This window comes from Oreochromis aureus, linkage group 13 (genome assembly GCF_013358895.1).
Source record: "Oreochromis aureus strain Israel breed Guangdong linkage group 13, ZZ_aureus, whole genome shotgun sequence".
NCBI lineage: Eukaryota > Metazoa > Chordata > Actinopteri > Cichliformes > Cichlidae > Oreochromis > Oreochromis aureus.
In genome coordinates, this window is record NC_052954.1 from 23,413,090 (window position 1) to 23,433,860 (window position 20,771).

At 36.1% G+C, this 20,771-nt stretch overlaps 1 long non-coding RNA gene across 1 annotated transcript in view; it reads left to right on the forward strand.

The window, feature by feature from the left end:
* LOC120443210 overlaps positions 1-17,913 on the forward strand; it is a 72,991-nt gene extending 55,078 nt beyond the window's left edge. Inside the window, exons 2-5 of the long non-coding RNA XR_005615234.1 lie at positions 6,372-6,572; positions 16,365-16,497; positions 17,490-17,577; positions 17,704-17,913. This is a non-coding gene — a long non-coding RNA (uncharacterized LOC120443210). The remainder of the gene's footprint in view (positions 1-6,371; positions 6,573-16,364; positions 16,498-17,489; positions 17,578-17,703) is intronic.
* Positions 17,914-20,771: the final 2,858 nt, after the last annotated feature.

Genomic DNA, 20,771 nt, shown 5'->3' on the forward strand with positions numbered 1-20,771 from the left:
AACAAAATTCACCTCTCAGTCTAAATACTTTCCTGTAATGCTCACAATTTTCTCAGAGAGGGCTCTCAAACTTCTTAATTATTTGAGTGATGTCTGGATTGGCATTCTTCGAGCACTTATTATATCTGTTTACTGTCTTATAAGTTCATATTCATAATTCCATTTGGAACACTTTTAGAAAACAGGCAAGTTCAATTTTTTTTTTATTTCCCCAGAGCATCTGTGGCATTAACTTTGCTGTGAAACTGGCTTTCTTTGAATTAAATTGATCCATCTAATCAAAGACTAATGAAAAGGAATTAGGTTTTGTATCAAGTTTGACAATAAACCAAACTGTAGAATGAAATATTTATTTTGTACTCTGTGAGTTGACCAGTTATCATTGCAGGAGCAGGTTGAATATATATTATGTTTTGTATAATTCCCTTAATTAAACAAAGGAACCACCATGTTCAGACATGTTGGCCTGAGTGAAAATGTACACTCATTTTGCTTCTGTAACGGTCAGAAACTATTTCCTTCAAAGTCTGAAACACCCACTAGTGCCCAGAGAAATTATCTGTTGAAAAGCTGGGACAGATGATCTCATTTAAAAGCAATGTGTGTTCAGCAGGATTCAGAAATTCAAATATGCAACATTCTTGTGCATTTTTAGCAGTCTCATCGTTGCAGAGATGTCGGTCTAGAGATTCTTTCTACTTTAACAGCTATCAAATGCAAATCTTAAAAATGTCAACACATGTCGTTTTCCAGGTAAAAGGGAGCAAAAAGGACGGTTGCTTGCTGCATCACAGCATGAGATCATGCAGAGCTGTCTTTAGTAATTTAAGAGAAATTCAAGTGGACTTTTTGGGGTTAGTGGCGAAACTTCAGCCTCCATAAAGAGGAATCATTCCAATGCAAAAATAATCAAACAAACAGAGGGATAAATACTTTATATACTTTATACATACTTATATATTTTTTATTATTTTTAAAACTAGGCATACCTTTTTATAGATGTTTTCTGGCAATGTTTACTAAAGCCTTCATGTTCTTGAGTGTTACCAGTTTTGCGATGTTGTTACAAGCCTTACATAAAGCTGTTTATAGCATACCATAAATAAACTGTCCAGCTATTTTTAAGCGAGACTTTATAAAAACATTTGTGATTGCTACAACAAGAAAGAACTGCTTACATTAAAGTTTAAAGTCCGCACTTAAATCACATCTGTTATGTGGTTAAAAAAACCTTGTCAGTGTAGAGACGCAAAATTTAAAAAATAAAATAAAAAATGGGTCACTGTCCAAATAAATTAAAATCAGTTCACCGGAATAAAAAAATGGTTATTTATGAATGGTATCATCATTACATTACCAGCTCTGTGAATTAAACTATTTCTACATTTTACCTGATTGTGCCCACCTAACATAATTCATGGCTTTTTCCTGCTGTTTTAACACCACTACACCTGAAACGTAGGGAACTAATGGTGAGGCAAAACTTGTCAAAACAAGCAGTCACCATGCAACTTTATCCAAAAAAACTTCTTTTTTTCACTATTTTTAATCAGTTCTGTTTTCAGTGTAGTCAAGTAAACTCATAAACAGTACTTCAGAGTTGTGGAAATTATCATATATTCTTATGCAGAAATAATTAATCAGGAGACGCAGGTGACAAATAAATAAAACACTGATGTTTTATTATGGCAACATTTCACATATTCAGTAATACATCAAGTTAAAGTGATAAACACACAGCTGGTATGGTTATCCAAATCTGAAATTTTAATCTCCCTAGCGTTTTAATACCTTCTATGTCTACACTGCAGTTAAGAAAACAAATGTGTTTACACTGTTAGCAAGCCACTGGGCGGTACCTTGCAGAGGCAAAACAAATATTGTCATTTTTTATTTAAAGACTCCACTGAGACTGACCTTTTTCAGTTCTCACGTAGTTAGACCTAAACCTAAAACTAAATACAGCAATTAATGCCAAAAGGTCTGCACTCAACATCAACCTATTATTAATTCACTGTATCTACATTTTTCTCTGCATCAATCCGCAGACTGTAAGATTTGGAGCTGTAATGCCTCTGTCACCAACAGCGCATGACTGCCACAAGGCTCTCTCCTCAGCTCTGTCTACTTTACTTTCTACTTTAAGTATTCTGATAATGACACTGCCATACATGTTAATGGCAGTAACGATCAGACTTATCTGCTAATCCTTCACCCTTCAAGTAGGTATAGGAATTGAGATTCATACAACTTTCAGCTTGAACTCCATCATTGTTAACACAACGTTAAAATATTCACTTTTGACTTGCACATCATGCACCAGCATTTTTTAATTGATGAAAACATTTAAATCAACCAATTATACATGTGCATATACTGATACTGATTGTGACACACAGGAGGCACTATTTAAATATGTGATAAGCTGGAGCTCAGCAAGTAAAAGACAGGTTAAGCCCTAATTTCCTGGACATATTCTTAAAAGGGGGAAAAACAATCCAACCCTGCCTATAAGGGGCGGTTCTCAGACCCAGGTCTCCCCTCGTACACAATGAAAAGACAAAATGTACAATGTAATAAAAGCAGAGAATAATACACAAGATAAAAGAGAAACTGCATTGCAGAAGTAGGTCAAAAAGCGAGTAATAAAACAGTTAAATCAACAAATTTATTTTAAGTACTGGCAACTTATTAGATCTTACAGATCCTTGGCTGAGGACCTCATGTTACAACCAGGCACACTGTTGGCACATAGATCCTGGACTATTGACTACTGACTTTATTAAGTCTCTTAAGCTGCATAAAACAGTACTGGAAAATTGAATTTACATGTTTGTTCATTCGCTCAGGTGGTTGTCAAAAACGATGCAGATGTTTTTATAACATCGTCCAAGTTTACAGACAATGAACTAAGTGTGTTGAGGTAAAAGACACTGGTACACACATGAAGACAGCACACAGGCCCACACAGTATACAGTCAATCAACATATGAGGAAAAAGCTAAATTAGCTTTTAAAGCTGGATATGCTTGCACTCAACATTGCAACATGCCGTCTCTCCTTGCAGTTGTTAATCAAAGTTAATCAAAGTTGTATGATTCAGTCATGTTTGTCCCATTGTGGACCTTATGCCATAGGTTGTAAGTTGCTACAGGCCCAAAAAGATTTTTCTGAAAAGGAACTCAGGAATAGTTTGGATATGATTGGGAATATGGGACTGACAGTGAAATAACATGGCACAGATATATAGTCCTTTCAGTATAACTGATCTAGCACCAGCTGTGCAGTCCTTCCTATTAATTCACTGTAAAACATATAAAATGTCTAACCTGGATGAGTGCCTGCACATGTCGGTGTTCAGCATTATCTGTGGGCTCTTGAGCACCACCTGAGTACTCATGAAATCCGAGCCTATGACAATACATGTATTGTGTGGACATTTCTTGTGTCTTTAAGCAAAGTCTTCTAAAGCTTTTTGTTGTAACCATCAAATTGATGCGTTCATGAGTACAACAAACAACAAAATCAGTTTTGCTCTGGCTTTGATTGGCCTTTAATTTATCACAAGTCTTTGCTCACATTTTTTTGTCATGTTCTCGTGAGTATGTGTAAATTTATTCACACAAAACTGCAAACATCTGTTTGTCAGAAGACAGATGATTCTCCTACTGCTGCCAGACTGATACCACCCACCGATTAGTCACCCATCTACAAATTATTAAAATCTATTAACTCAATGAAGGGAGTTAAAAGCCTGAGAGAAGCTTTTGAGAGACTGATCACTGACTGCAGGAGCTATTTGTTAAAGCAGAAGGAGAGCTTTCTAAAAAGTACAGACTCATAGTCACATGGTACATTAACTCCACTGGGCAAATATAGAGCCCATTTAATAAGTAGTTTAGCCAAAGTTGATCTCAGTTCTGAGTCATATTTGGTGCCTTGATCTATGTATCGGATAATACGGAGCTGCACTGTCTGCTTACTACTCCAATGTGTCACTGCAATTTGTAGTTTATTAAGATGCTTGTTACTTGTGAGGAATGAAAATTCAATTGAATTTTAAATTATTATGTAAAATCACAACAACAACTGCCTAAAGGTATTTGATACTGCAAAGTAAATATGGACAGTACAATATATTTTTTAAAATGTACATAAAAGAGTGAAAACTGCTGCTGGGTCTGAAACAACTGCTACTAAGAAATCAGGTATTTTCAAACCTTTGCAAAGACAGAAACAACAAATTAAAGACAACATATACTAACTCAAAGCTTGTAGCCATGAACCAAAACTAATGTTAATGTGCCATCAGACCTGTGGGATTATGGCTGCTTTTGTACTTGCATCTGTTTCTACAGTATAATTGCTCTGATTACAGGATTTTTGCGTTAAGTGCTCTTTGTGATGGCTTTTCATTTTAGGCTGTAGGCTTTGTGTTAATGCCTAAAGCAATAGTACTCCTTGATGACACCAGAAGAAGACTATCCTAGCAGGATAATGTGCCCTGCCAAAGCTTAGAAACTGCTTATGAGGGCTTCAAGGAAGACACAATACAGGTCAAAAGGTCAGGACTGTTTTGGTAGCACAAGACTAGTACAAGACTAATAAAATCCTAGGCTAGAGACCTTTTAAAAGGAAATATAGGAGAGGCTAAAAGCTTAGTTGTAAAAGTAAGTGGGACAGAATGGCTAAAGGAAAATTTGCAATTAATTAGGTTAACTGGAAACAGCTCAGTATGACTGGAAATAAAAAGAACATCTTACAGAGACAGAGTTTCTCAGAAGTAAAGATGAGCAGAAGTTCACTAACTTGTAAAAAATCAGTGTTGGATATCCATGATCTTTGGGCCCTCAGACGGGACTGCATTGAAATCAGGCATGATTCTGTCATGAAAACCACTGTGTGGGCTCAGGAACACTTCCAGAAATCATTGTCTGAACACAGTTTGCTATGCCATCCACAGATGCAGGTTAAGCAGAGCCTATGGAAAGGTACTGTCAATGCTGAAAAGATATACAGGTTTTAGACCAAAATATTATGCTGGCATCCAGATGCCATCTTTTTCAGGGAAGGTCCTTTCATATTTCAGTAAGACAGTCCTAACCTGCACACTGCATCTATTACAGCATAGCTTCATAGTAGAAGAGTGTGTGTGCTGAACAGGCCTGCCTGACATCCAGACCTTTTACCTTTACCTGCTGAACCCATTTGGTGAATCATGAAATGTAAAATATGACAAAGAAGATTCAGGACTATTGAGCAGGTCTATTATATGTATATGTTTCCAGGTGTTCCAGGCTGATGTTAAAAGAAGAGGAAGCACATAGTGGTGAACTTGGCCCTATTCCAACTTTTTTGTGAGGCGCTGCTGCCATGAAATTCAAATTCTTTCTTAAAATAGTGTATTTTATCACTTTAAAGATATGTTTTCCGTGTTCTATTGTGAATAAAATTTATGAGATTTGGAAATGATTGCATTCCGTTTTTATCTAATTTATACACAAAGTTTCAATATTTATGGAATTGGGGTTGTCAATAAGAATTGTGATGGAACATAATTCCACATGGCAAATTATACACCTACGCTGATATTAGAGCTGACATTTTCAAATTGCGTGTGGGGCTTTTCACTCTCATGCATACTGTTATTATCTAAAAATACTTATATAAAACAGAAGCCACAGATGAAAAAGCACAGAGAGTTTTGGTTACAGGTATTCTATGCATTTAAAAATAAATTAATAATAGTGTTTTAAACCTTTCATATTGTGGACAAAAGCATTGATAATTTGCCCATTATGTTTTTTAGCTGGTTTTCTCCACCCTAATTTTGCTAAAAACATAATTATGAGTTCTCAGTGTGAGCTTTGAAACTGGTAGGATTAACAGGACTATGAGATGCAATCCTGGAGGTCTGATTTGAACCGTAGGCTTAAAGGGTTACTACACTGAAGATTACTTGGAGAGGAAAGTAATTTCGTGTGATTCATATCATTAAAATACTCGAGCAGTTATTTTTATCTGTTGCAGCAATGCTGGAGCCAAGTTGATTCTGTTTTTCTTGCTGCTGGATGACCTTGAATACATTTGTCCGCATGTCTCTGTGTTCAGACTCTACCATGGTCTTGCATTGGTCAGTGATTATTTTTTGCACATTGTTTTTCAAGGAGGAAACAGTTGGCTTAGTTTGGGTCTCACCTATGGGTGGAGTCTTTGGTGCTCTTCAGGCAGCACAATTTTTTTCGTTTGTTTGCCCATTTAAGGCTCCAGTATCCAGTATTCATTATATTGAGTGGTGATCATGCTCTTCTATGTGTTTTGGATGAATTAAAGTTTCCCTTGCGCTAATGTCCTGTGTTCTTGTTTCCCAGTGATTCCCGGTGTGGCTGAAGAGTGCCATTCCTGGCAGATCCACTTACCTGACTCTGTCAAGCTGGCCCATTCTTGCTGGAAATCGCTGGCCAAGAACTCTCCTATCACACTTACCTACCTGTCCTGTCCTCCAACAGTTCAAACCCCTCAGGAAGACCAGACCGTGGCTTCTCTTGGTGCCTCCTTGTAACTTCTTCCAAGTAAGACCATTTAACTACATTCTGAAACTGCCACTGAAATCTCAAACTCCTCAGCACTTGACCCAGCTAAGACTAATCCATAGAAACCTTTGTCTTTACATCAAAGCATTTAATGTTTTTGTTATAATTTATAAGACAACTGGCACAGCACCAAAGTCTACAGGAAATGTTTTTAGTGGAGAGAAATTATCTTGTGTGCAAAAGTGACCACCAGGGTATAAACTGCATCTCAGCAATATTGAATGAATGTAGGTTTGGCTTCAGTATGCAATTACTTTATAGAATATTATCTTTATTTTGAGTAATTAAATGTCATGATGTGGAGTGTGATGTAGTGAGGAATGAGGATCCAAAACGCAGGATGCAAAGAGGGAATTAAAAAGGGAGCTATTTATTCACTTGAAGTAAGTCCAAACCAAAAGTCACAGTAGAAACTACAAATGCAATATAAAGTAACAGAAACCAGGTGATACAGAGCAACACATAGGGGAACAGTAATAAGGGAACACGGGCAAACTGAGGATGCCTATACTCATAAGGTAATGACGCAGCTGGAGACAGCTGGGGCGAACTAACAGGTGTAGACCAGGGATGTCAAACTCATTCTGCATCACTGGCCAGATACAGGTTATTTTGATCTTAGGCCACAAGAGTGAAACTGCCCTTTTTGTCACTGAAAAGAAGTTTAACTACACATTTAATACTCAAGAAATCTTAATCCAAGAAAAAATACGTTTTATTTCAACAGTGTTTCTCCAAGATAAAGAAATGCTTCTGTAGGAAATAAAATAAATCTATGAGAATAAAACTGTAAGAAATAAATGTTCACAGAATTGCAGAAAAAGTTCTGGTAGCTTAGTGCTCAGGCTGTGCTGTAATTATATTATTATTGCAATAAAACAGGAAGTTTTTGTTAATTCGCAGAACATTTTCTTCTTCTTTTTTAATGTGGACCTATTGTTAAAAAACATTAAAAAAAAAAGAAAGAAACTGAAATTTTTATAGTGGGTGGTGGGAAAGAACAGGACATTTCTGCCATTTGATTGTTTACTTGTTACCTTTTTACTTTGACGTTGGTCATTCATACTACACCAAAGTCTTTATCACTAAGAAAAGCTGTAAAAAATTATGAAAAATGCATTCTTTTTATGGGTTTTATTTCAAAAATAGACAGAACACAATGAATATTTCTCTGCTTTGAAGAATCTTAATTAATGAAAAGAAAATATACACATTGTCTCATTTAGGAGATTATCCTTTGATGGTCCCTCTAGGCTTGCTCCAACGAGGAATCTGTCAATATTGGCCAAACCCTTGGTGAAGAGTTGCTTTATGCTGTGGTAGGAATGTCGTGGTTCCTCACTTCCAAAGTGATGTTTTAAAGGACAATATCGAGAAAGCTCTCCAATTGTGTTAACTGGCTGAGTGTTGAACCCACACCATGAGCTACTGAGCCCATGGTTTATTGGTGACTGGTGAGTCTGAGCAGGTGATGGAGGAAACTCGTTAATGAGCTTCAGGTCATCAAAAGAATGTCTGAAAACAAATCCCATTGAAAAGGTCAAAAGGAAGACCATCTTCATAATAACCTGAATCTCTTGAATGACCTTTAAAAATCCAGGGGAACAACTGCACTGGGGATATGCTCTTCTCACTGTGCAAAGATAAAGAGATTAACCAACAAGAATGATTTAGGCATGTTTTTTTCTATCTGTAAAATTATTACTGTGGAACATTCATCTGCTTCTAATGTAGGGCCATTTAAGGGTTATGCAGTCAGTGGGGAAAATGTAGCTACCCAGGAAAAATGTTTAAGCCAAATGTGACACCAGTGTTTTCTCATTTAATGTAAGCTGAAGCGAAGCCCATTTGCATCGCTGATTTAATTTCTTTTAGATAATTAACTGAATTTGTCATAGCTGCTGGAAACCTTTAAACAATAATTTAATACAAAGGCAAACGCAATCCAATGAAAATGTTGAATCTTGAGTGCATCAGAAAGTAATTATAATTTAATTATATCTGTAATGATATCCTCGTTTGTTGTGTGTGGTTGATGTTTTTAATTATAGATTTTCTTTTTTAGTTCTAAAACACGCCGTTGGGCAACAACAAAAATAAGTTAGAGAAACTTATATTTCAACAGCAGAAGTGCTTAAAATGTTAAAATGAGAATTAGAAACGAGAGCACTACGAAATGATACATTTGGCGTGTGCGATGGAGCTGATGATTTTATTGCTCAATAATTTAAAAACGTTTTAGTTTAAGTTTCCCCCTCAGTCAGCCTTTGGTTTGTGTATGTCATGAACAAGTCGGTCAGTTCATTCTTTTACATATACATGAGTGTTGCTGATGTAACATGTTCTGGTTTCAGTGTCTGAACATTATTCATTGTTTATCGAGGTGCAAAAGTTATTAATATCAGACTCTCAGGAGTTTTCCTGACAATTTTTAAAATTTTATACAGCTTTCTTTTTTTCTTACTTATAACCTGCAGTGCCCATTACTGAAGCAATATTTGACTTTGATTTAGAAGATATTTGACTCAAAACTGCAGACCTGAAAAAAATATATGAAAATAAGTCCTCACAGCTTTCCTCTGATAGTTTTGATGATAACTGGTGGTGGTTGTGTTGGATGGCTGGTAAACGTAAATGGCAGGTTTTGATAAGAAAGAAAAGTAACAAATGCTATCTAGCTATACATCTCAAAAGGCCAGATAGATAGATAGATAGATAGATAGATAGATAGATAGATAGATAGATATACTATATCTCCCTTATTGCTTTTATGACATTAAATGTTTCCCCTTCAAGGTGTCATTGAAAAAGGTGAAAAATTATATTCCTCAGCAGCACTCACACACATGGTAGATGTTTTTTTTTTAAATTCCTCCCCAGGTTTTGTACCTTGATAAATGCCTTGATATATGTAAACAATAAATTAAAGTAGTTTCCTCCGTAGCAAACTTCTGACTCCCATGCAGTGAATTCTTCGTGCTCCGTGGCACGATACACAATTCTTGATGGAATATTTACAAGCAGTGCTCAGCTCCCTCCACACTCTCCTCACAGGTTTTCTGGCAAAGCAAGACGCACCAATTAATTAACTTGTCTCAGAACGAAGGCCAAAGAGATGTTCACCTCAGTGAGCCGGGGTTGTACTGACTGTGTCACTCAACAATCCAGCGTTGACTGAAGCTCAGCCACTCTGTTAAACAGTGAGCTCCTGACGAGGCTCATCAACAGCAGATGAGTTTGATTGAGTTTGAGTGTGAGGTGAGGTGAGTTTGAGGTGTGGCTGGCTTCAGGAGGGGAAACTCTAGGTCCGGCATATCAAACTGGAATACTGAGACACACATACACACACATACAAATGCACATAAAGGGGAAAAAAGGGACGACAACAAGCAAACAAGACCACCAGAAACGAAAAGGCAGGTCAACCGGCGAGGATTGGTGGACCAAGACACATGAACTGAGAACTGGTTCTCAATTTCCATCCCTAGTTGCAGCCATAACATTCTGGACAATGACACCTTTTTATGTAGTTTTGTCTCTGTAGACCATTATTGGATTTTAAATTAGAAAATCAATATGATTGAAGTGCAGATTTTCATATTTAGTTCAAGGCTTGCCTAAGTGTTGCACAAACTGTTTAGGAATGAAGTCCATTTTTATTTATAATCTTTCATTTTCAGGGGATCAATAATTAAATAATAATTAAACAAATAACTGCTGAGTAGTTTAATGGCCACCTGAAGACTGTTCACTTGTTGTTCCATAACAAATAAAGCAGATGAAAGATCTGGTGTAAGTAATTTGTATTAATTAATACAAATTAATTACACAATATGTATTTGCTTTCATTGGAACTCTCTGTATAGAGATATTGGTGAAAGTGAAGGAGGCCGTCATTAGGCTGAAAAGCCTAAATAAACCTTATCAGAGAGATGGCAAATATTTTAGAAGTGCCTGACAACCTGGACTATTCTTAAAGTGAAATTGTCATGTTGTGGAAAAAATTCAGACTTCTGAAATAGCTGTACTAAAATAAGAAAGTCTGAGAACATAAACAGAAAGAAACCAACTGGGAATAACAACTGACAGTAAATTAATACAAAATTCAAAATATCACAAATGCAAGAGTCTAAAATATTAATAAAAAAAAAATCTCAGGCATTAAAACCCAGAGGTTCATGACAAAAATAATGCACTTGCCAGCTCAGCAGTATCAAAAGGACCACAGAAGACAACTTAAGAAATTCTGTCAATGTTAAGAAAAGAATTCCTTCACAATATTTAGTCAAGTGCACTCTTTGTCAAGTCTACAAACAAGAGACATCTTCATAAATGAAAACATTTTACAACAAAGTGCAAAGCGATCTAAAATAGTCTGCACAATTCTGAAAAAGTGTGTAATAAAGTGAAAAACACCTCCATGAATAGAAACACCAACATGCAACATACTGAATACCAGATTATACTTTGCCAGAAATGATGTAAAAGAGCCAGCACAGCTTTGTGAAAAAGAAAAAAAAACACTTTGGACAAATGAAACCAAGATGAACTTGAACCAAAATGATGGGAAGAGAAAAATATAGCGAAGGAGAGAAGCAGCTTATGATCTGAAACACACTATACTATCTGTCAAACATGGTGAAGGCAATGTTAGGGCATGGGCTGCCAGTGGAACCCGTCTACTAATGTTTATTGATGATGTGACTGCTGAAAGAAGAAGCACGATGAATTTTGAAGAGTACAGAGCTACATTATCTGCTCAGATTCAGGCAAATGCTGCAAAACTGGTTGGAATGTGCTTCACAAGATGAATTTTAATGCTGCGTGAATTTTGATGTAGTTGATCCTTTGGTATGAAAGAGTTTTCCCAATCAATTTTGACCCCTTGAAATGAGGGAAGTCTAAAAAAATACTTTAATTACTAAATAGTTAAATCAGTTCTTTTGTAAAAATCTCTTTAATTAAAGCTAAAAGTCTGCACTTCAATCAAATCTTGATTGTTTGATTTAAATTCAAGAGGCAGTGTTAGAAAAAAAAGGTTTCATGGCACAAAAACTTGACTTAAATGTCTCTTGCTGAACCTTAATTTTGAGAAAACCTTGCATGGTCAGTACTTTCAAATGTCTAAGTCACAGGTCTCCACTGCTTCTCTTATCATCTTTCTCAGGATGAGACAAGTCAGATTTACTTGGCTGACTTTTTAAAGGAAAGGACAATTTGAGCTGCCACAGCTGCATTGATTTGGAGAAGGAATCAATGTTCAGCTTTGATTGGACACTGAAGAATAACATCTCTTATAGATTACTCACTAAGAATACTGCAGTGAGGGAATGTGATTAGGTTTTCATTACTAACAAATCCCTAGATACCGTTAGAGGGAGGAAGCGGAGTTTGTCTTTTGCTTTATAAGTATTATGTGATACAAATCGGGAAAATGTTGCACTTAAGGATGAAGGGATGTACATAAAAAGAAACTGATATCAAAGTCAATCATAGATTTAGTTTTAAAAAGGGTTTTTATTCAAGCATGACTGACCTCCGCGTGTCTCAGCAGCAGCCTTACACCACAATGTAACCTTCAGTTATTCACATTACATCCTTTTCATTTAGCAGCTAAGCTTGAACTGGTGACTTTGTGACAAAGAGCAGTGACAGGTTGAGAGCAGTTTCTATGGGAACAACTTCCATGGCTCTGGGGTGCTTCTCCAATTGTCAATTCATGAGCTGTAAGATAATTTGTAGAAACAGAATCGAAATGGAAATATAAGAGGAAAAAAAATCCAATTTAAACAATAGTTTGTTTGGCGCTAACTGGCCTTGTGTGTTGAGTGCTAATGACTGACCTAAATTGGGGACCAGCAGATTCTGATTTGCATCCTTGATGAATTTTTTATATTATTATTATTATGTTATTGTGAGCTCCAGTAAATCAAAAAGAATTACATGCCAGACAGACTTAAATGGTCATTGACATGTATAGAGAACAGTTAATTACCATGTAAATTGACTCAGTGTTTACATGTAAATATGCAGATGTGAAAGTTAGGAGTTTATGAGTGCATAATCAAGCAATCACATGCACAAAGCTTTCCCATTGGACTATGTTGTCATGATAGGTGGTTTTTGTTTAAAAAATTATCACTTAATGTGTTGATTTTGTTTGCTGTTGAGCTGAAAACAGCTAAAAGTTCAGCATATTTTCTGTATTTTTAAGCTTGTTTTGATGGGTTTTTTACTGGGTTTATTTTTGCTAATCTTAAGGTCTTTATTTATAAATTCTGTCTTTCCCAGGTTTTTCTGCTTATTATTTCAGAATGGGTAAACAGCATAGTGAAAGATAAAGAGCAGCTGAAAGCAATTTCAAGTGAAATGCCGGTCTAATCAGAAATGCAGTGCTCTCTTTATACTTAATACATTAATAGTAAAATAAACATTTCTGTATATTTTTCCCTCCCAAGAAATAGTAATAAGCAGGTTTGATGTATATGGTACGGCTTGTGCAGCTGCTGAGAAATACATTTTTTAATTTTACCATTAACATACATATTAGCTTTTGGGTTAAAATTATAATAACATAAATTTGTGAATATACTTGCTACATTGTAGCCCAGAATCAAGAACAAATAGGCCAGACATAAAACTTCTACAATGTGTCCTTTTGCTAGGTTTGAAGTGAAGCATTATATGGAGTCAGTTTTCCAAAAGGACAAAGTGCAATGTGCATGTTGGGAGAAAATGCAGACACATGCTATAAGAGAGGAACCTTTCAGTATGCAAGCAGAAAGGTCTTGTCATTTGGATTTAGTTATGAGGTTTTTTTTTGCTCAAGAACATTAGGACAAAGGTTCCTGAATGAGAATGAAAGCTGTTGATGGGGTGTGGGTGGAAAAGCCTGAGGCTGCTCCATGGCGTGGATACTGATGAACTGATGTAGTAATTTGCTAATGAGATCTAAGCTGTCTTTTCTCCCTGGCTTTGTCCATATGAAGGGACATCTGCCCTGCCGTAGGCACTGTGACAGCAGTCTCACAATGTACAAAACTGGTCAGTAGGTGTGTATGTGTGACAGAATATGAGGTGAATGACAGAACTATACTGTTCTCACGTGAAATCTGGTGGTCCACTGCTTCAGGTGAAACGAACGGTACTCGAGGAGGCCCAAGTGTGCAAAGATGCTGATGTATTCAGAACTGTTTTTGAGCGGGATGGGGGCACAGACTTTTGGCAGGTTGCCCTCTTCAGTGTGCAGAACTCTCTGCAGGGTTTTTATGAACTGTGTGCAATTACTTAATTAGTGACTTCACTGAGTTTGGCATAACACCATGCCAAATTACATTTTGGGGGGCAAGCCGACGTAATTTAAAGTGTCAGGTTTAAGCTGTCACGACTCGATGACCATATTTTTCATGTAGAATTTGTAGAAGAAACGTGCCACCCAAAATAATTGTAGCAATGGGGGGATAAATAAATAACATATAATTGTCAACATAGCTTTTATACAGTAAGTTAAAAAGTTCAAATGTTTTCCAGGCCTTTCTGGGGTGAAACTAAGTTCAGTCAAGTGCTGTAATGTTTTTCATTACTTAATTTTATTGTTTCATTAGTCACAGTCTTACAGATACACAAAGAGAATGAAGAACATGCAGGGAAAAATACAGACCTGTTGGTCTGTACAACGTTTTTTTCATCTAAGGTTTATTATAACAGCAGTGTAACTGCTTTCAATACTACATAAAACCCCCCACAAACATTTCAACTGTCTACAAATAGTGAAAATGTGAATTCCGCAAAGGACATAGTGATGTCTCAGAGACTGAACTTCCATAGAGGCCGATGCTTATTTGCAGATGTGCATCAGTGCCTCACATCTGCACCACCAAATTTCATGGAATTTGTCAGGTAGTTTATGGTGTAGTCTTCTTTTAAATAGACATACAAACAAAAAGCTAGTCAGTCAGTCAGTAAGCCAGGACTGTAAACATACCTGAATGAACCTAGACGAGGGGATTAGTCACGAGTAAAGTACGCTGGAGTTCTTCTCTGTTCCTATGTTTATTTATTCAGCTGGGTCCTGCCTGTGCAAGGTGCTTAACTAACGGCTGTATGAATTTGTACTAAATATTTTATTAAAGGTTCCCCTGTGTGGGCTTTTACTAGTGGTGCTGCAGACTGTCTAGTTTGTGTGTATCTTGTTGTCTTCTTATAATGGTACAAGGACACAGGTAATGCTGTAATCACAAATATGGATACATTAAATTAGTTTGGTTAAAATTTTCGTGAGTTTTCAGATTCCTTATTTTATCCAAACTGGCTGGCATAATTTTATGTTTGTAGCTCAAGGTGATAGAATGTACATCAAGCCATGTGTTGACTTTTTTCCACTTATCCGATTCAGGATAAAGGTGGAGACCGGAGTATTGAATTATAGTTATGGCAAGAAAAAAAAAACATAATCACAAGGAAATAATTTCATTTCATGGGCACAGATATTTATTTCCACTTGTGGAATGAATACCTTAAATTCCTTGCTCCTTAATTCATCAACATACACATGAAGAACTCAGGAGTCACATGCACAAGGAAACCATCATGCACATTATGCACCAATATTATAGTTTGATGTATAGCATCACATACCTTTTAATGTTCAGAAAGAAAATACACATAACAAAAACAACAAAATCTTAAAGAGGAAGTTGAGCGGGATTAGTCTTTGAGAGCACAGTTACCTACATGACCGATGTTCTGCGCTTCTGTGGATTCTCTCTCTGGCTTCCCCCCAAAGTCCAATGAAATGCAAGCTAGGTTAACTGGTGATTTTAAATTGCTTGTAGGTATGAATATGAGTGTGAATGATTATTTGTCTCTCTGTGTTGGCCCTTTGAAAATCTGTCCAGACCCTGCCTTTTGTCCTATGACAGCTGGCGTAGCACCCTGCAACTGGTAGGGAAAAAAATGCATGGATATAAAAAATTGTTGAAGGTTTTTTATTCAACAGTTACTAAAAGCAGATTTTAAAAAAAATCTTTTATTCAACCAGGGAAATTAGCTTTTATTTTTGCCAACACAGTTTTTAAAAATTGGCTCAAATGTCAATAATTCAATTCAATTCAAATTCGTGTACATATCATTCTGACATTACACACAAATATCTAGTAGGATAAAATGAGGAAATAATGACATTTTATACCCAGAAGGTCAAAGACGAAATCTAGACAAACAACTTCAATAAGTCCTACAGTCTCTTGTTTCAGACCTATTAGGACAGACTGTTAAAAGCAGTCCCGAGCATTAATTATTGAGCAGACGTTTAATAGGCGAACCAGTCTTGTGATGATAATCCTAGTTTGACACTCATAATTCACCTCAAATCCACTTTGAATTAAATTGCGGAGCAACTACTGAAGCTTGCAGCAGTTTAGTTCTGCCCTGCTGACACAACTTGTGTGCTATGGAGATGATGCCAATTGGAAATGAGGTACAACACCCTCCACCCTCTCTCTCTTTGCACACAGGGAAGATCAACTTGTTTGTAGAGGGCTGAGCGGGTCTCCCAAATGACAACACCAACCTTAAATATGAACAACTTTAATTTGTATATTTACAGTAAAGTGTCCACCCATCCATATAGCACTTTTCCACTCTGCTTGACCACTCAAAGTGCTTAATACAACATGTCTCATTCACCCATTAATTAAAAGATTTTGGGGTTTTTTGCCTAAGTACTTTCTATCTAACATTCATACAGTCACACTGTGATTAATGCAACAGGAGCAACTTGGGGTTCAGAATTTTGTCCAAGGATACTTTGGTATGAAAACTAGAGCAACAAGGGATCGAACCACCAACCTCCCAATTAGCAGATGACCTGCTCTACCTCCTGAGCCACAGCCACTCTGGTAGGGTGAGTACATATGTTTTTATTTATTTATATATTTATTTAACTCAAGAAATATCCTGCTTGGTCTTTATAGATATGTAAAGTCCTTTTTCTGGCTAACAACATATTGCTCAAAAATGAACACTGCTACGAACTTAATGTAATGGATACAATTTCCATTTTGTCCCTGGCCTGCTATATGCCACTCTGCTTTCAGTTGTGGGAATCTTATTTGGATCAGGTTTTCTGAAAGAGAAACGTTTCAAGAAAACATGAGCCTAAGTAAGAGACTGACTTGAGAGAGACTTTGATTTACAAATTAGCTGGAGATGAAACTGCAAGTTGAGCAGATAGACTGATACTCAGAAATGAAATGAAAAGCTTTTTTAACTGTATTGCATTCACCTCAATGGGAAAATACATGACTTTGTTTATGTACAGTCATAAGAAAAAGGATGTTTTCACAGGACTGCAAAAGACTAGGTATACTACATGATTCAGTAGCTTGTAGAATCACCTTTAGGAGCAATAATATGAAGTAATCTTTTTCTCTATGATTTTATGAGTGAGAAATTTTGGCTCACTCTTCTTTACGACATTGCTTCAGTTCATTGAGATTTGTGTGTATTCACTCATGTACAGCTCTCTAAAGGTCCCACACATTTGATTGGACCATTGTAAAACCTTGAATCTTTTCTTTTTCAGCCATTCTGTTGACGATTTGCTCTTGTGAATTTATCAGCACGCTCCAGTTTGGGCCAAGCTTTAGCTGTTGTACACATTTGCCTCTTGAATTCTTTAGCATACAGAGGAGATCATGGTTAATTCAACTGGTCCCAGTAGCTCCAAAACAAGCCCAAATCATCATCCCTCCACCAAAGTGCCAGTGCAAGTGTGCTGTGTCCCCTCTTGTCTCTTCAAAGGACTTTGTTCCCAAATTTGATTTGCAGCACCTGGCTGCTCCTTAACCTCTTATGTCCTAATGAAACATTAATGGTGCACTTGATTCTTCACAGGACTACATAGATTCCTTTTTTTAAAACAAACAGCGCAATGCTGCAGAAGGAGACAACTGTGAAAAGGAGATTGGATAAATGTAATCAGGTCAGATTATTTTATTTCATAGGAGAAGTCTTTTAGTCTGTTAACATTTCTTCATCTGAAAAGATTGTGAAAAAGATCAAATGCATTTTATTTATTATTTGTTTTTTCATATTACAACACTGAAAGGCTGATGTGGTTCAGGCATCTGACTAGGATGCCTCTTGGGCACCTTCAGGTACATCCTACCATGGGGGAAGACCCAGAACATGCTGGATAGATCATGTCTCTCAGATGGCCTGAGAATACTGAGCTGGGAGGAGATGGCTAGAGAGAGGGAAGTCTGGACTTTTCTTCTTAGACTGCTGCCTTTGCAACCCGGCCCATAAAAAGCTGCAGAAAAATCAATGACTAAATTGATGGTTGGACTTTTGTAAGAAATTTAAAAAAAATACATTTACTATAAAATTACCAATAAAACATCAAATATTTAAAGTATTTTATATTTGCTTATTTTGTTACTCATCTGGGATATCCGAGTGTCTTCTTTAGATTATAGAGTTAGTGCACTAACAGAACAAACAATCTAAAGGTGCTAATTTGGGCATTAGGGAAATGTGACAGGTAAATTGTTCATTTATATAATCATTATTTTAAGCTGTCAGTGTTTAGAATTTCCTGTTAAAACACTAAAAGAATCTGTGGTGCTTAAGTGCGACAGGGAACATCTTGTATTCAGATATGGGAATGCCGATAAATTAGGATATTTTCAGGATACATGCTATCATTTAAAATGAAAAAAAAAAAAAAATACAGCTGCTTCATGGTAACATTACTATAACAACAGCCCGGTCACTTGTTAGGTTATAACTAGAATGAGTCCCAAGTCATGAATATGCAGAGCAATATCTGTTATACACACTGACATTGCTTTTGAGCTCATCTAATTAAATGATTTATCAGTTGACGCAAATGTGAACAACTAATATCAAGTGATGTTCTCTAGTAGTTTGATTCAAAAAAACAAAACAAAAAAGCTGAACATTTCATAATACTAGTCTCTCTGTGAAGATTTGTCCTTTCTCTACATTAAAAAATATTTGGGTTTTGAAATGCAGGTCAAACAAAAACAAAACTGTTTAAAAATGTCACCTCATTCATTTTTTGATGGTTGACAGATTGAAAAACGGACTTACATTTACAGGAGTTACAGTGAGAATGTAAGTGACTATGTCTAAAATGTAAAGATTTGAAGTTTAGCATTGACAACAACCCACCTATGTTCTTATGCAACCATTTTCATGTGTGTTTAAGTTTTTATTAGTCTTTCAATACAATTGCAGATAACAAATTAATTTCCAGACATGTTTCAACTGTGGCTTTAACATTATATTGAATGGTGGACTAATATATTTGTGAAGCTCTGTAAATGCATGAAAATTTGTTAAATTGTAACTCATTCACACTAAGAGATATCCCTGTTAGGCTAAAGTATACGATTAATGAACTGAGTGTCATACATTGCGAATATATAGATATAGGTCCCAGCAACATTAGTTAATATTAAATTATTTCTAGTCTCATAAACGTGTCCTCATACATTTAGTTTTACTTCTGAAAAGTTAGGGACATCATTGATCACAGCACTGTAGTCACATATCCACATAAATGTTGAGTATTATAGTCTTATCTTCTTCAAATAAGTACAAATGTACCCAGCTTGAAATTAATATCACTGTTTTAAGAGCTTCTTATTCAAAGTCACTTTTATCTCCATTGTTTTACGTTCATTCTGCAGTCATTTTTTTTTTTTTTTTTAGAAATGATGAAACATCATTCACACCATTTAAGTGTGACTTTGAAATGACCAATGAGTGCATCACATTTTCTGCTCTACAGTCTAGTTTAGCTTTGAGCTTTGGACATCTGAAGCTGTTAAGTCTGTACCCAATGAGTTGACTGCCACTTGGTTAACAGCAGCTGGTTCATAAAACTGCATACAGTGATTGGATACATTTTCTGGCTCAGAGATTCTATCAGAACAGTTCAGTTTGCAAAGTTTTGATTGCCTTTAGTGAAATATTATCTAAAAATAAAAAATAAATAAATGAATTAATTAAACAAATATAACAAAATCTAAAACTAAAGTCATAATTAAAGTACTGGCTTAAGCAAAAATAAATAAAAATCTTCTTTTAAAATAAAAAAAGTCGTTCAAGGCATCTGACGTCTGTTATTCAGTAGTTTTACCTAATATGAAAAACACCCATCTGTGGTTTTTCAATGGTTTTCAGAAAGAAATGAAACAAGTGGGATAACAAATGACCTCAGGTTCATTACAACAGGCTTATGAGTGGAAATGGCAACTCTGCTCTACTGAAAAAAAAACTCTTCAAAAAGTCATGAAAAGTTGCCAGATGGTTTACATAAAAAATTAATTTCTATTGTAGAACAAAAGTCTAAACTTGAAAAGCACCATAATGATGGTTGTTTTGTTCTTTTAGTTTTTTTGGGAGCGCTCAAGCACAATTTTATTTCTGTCTCTTTAGATGACCAAGTCAGTTTGAAAACCCCACCGACAGGTATCAGGAACGAGCCCCATCACAAACTATTACAATAACCATATATCTCAGTGTATAAAAACAGTCAGGTTTGGTTGTCTGATAATAATGCACAGTTGGTTCAGAATATTTTGAGGATAATTTCCATATCAATAATTGTATTCTTTTGTTCACTGTCAACAGATCACGGACACTGGTGAGGATAGGAACATAATATTGACCAGTTTTACCTTCAACCCCACCTCTCTCTTATCTGCAACAGAGCAGTGTAGCATACAAATCACTGGAGCCACTGCACCAAGCTACTCCACTTTTACCTTACTTGTGAACCAGATCCTGAATTACTGTTGCTAATTCCAATCCCAGCTGTTTCACACTCAACTGAAAACTGCCCAAGCACGAGCTGGAGGTCACTGCTGAAGATAACTGGAGCACATCATTCTTAAAAATCACAGACAAGAACCAAGAGCAGCTAAACCTGAGAGCCTCCACCTTTTTTCTGTGGCTCAAAATTCTGTCCATTAAAGTTATGGACAGAATGTATGACTAAGGCCAAGTCCTGTGCACAGAAAGCAACCCAGTATTTGTATTCAATTACCATAAAATAATGTTGTAAACTGAATAAATAGAATCAACCTATAACTATGGTTAGAGGATCAATGAAGAAAACAGGAGAATACTGTTTGTTTTTATTTA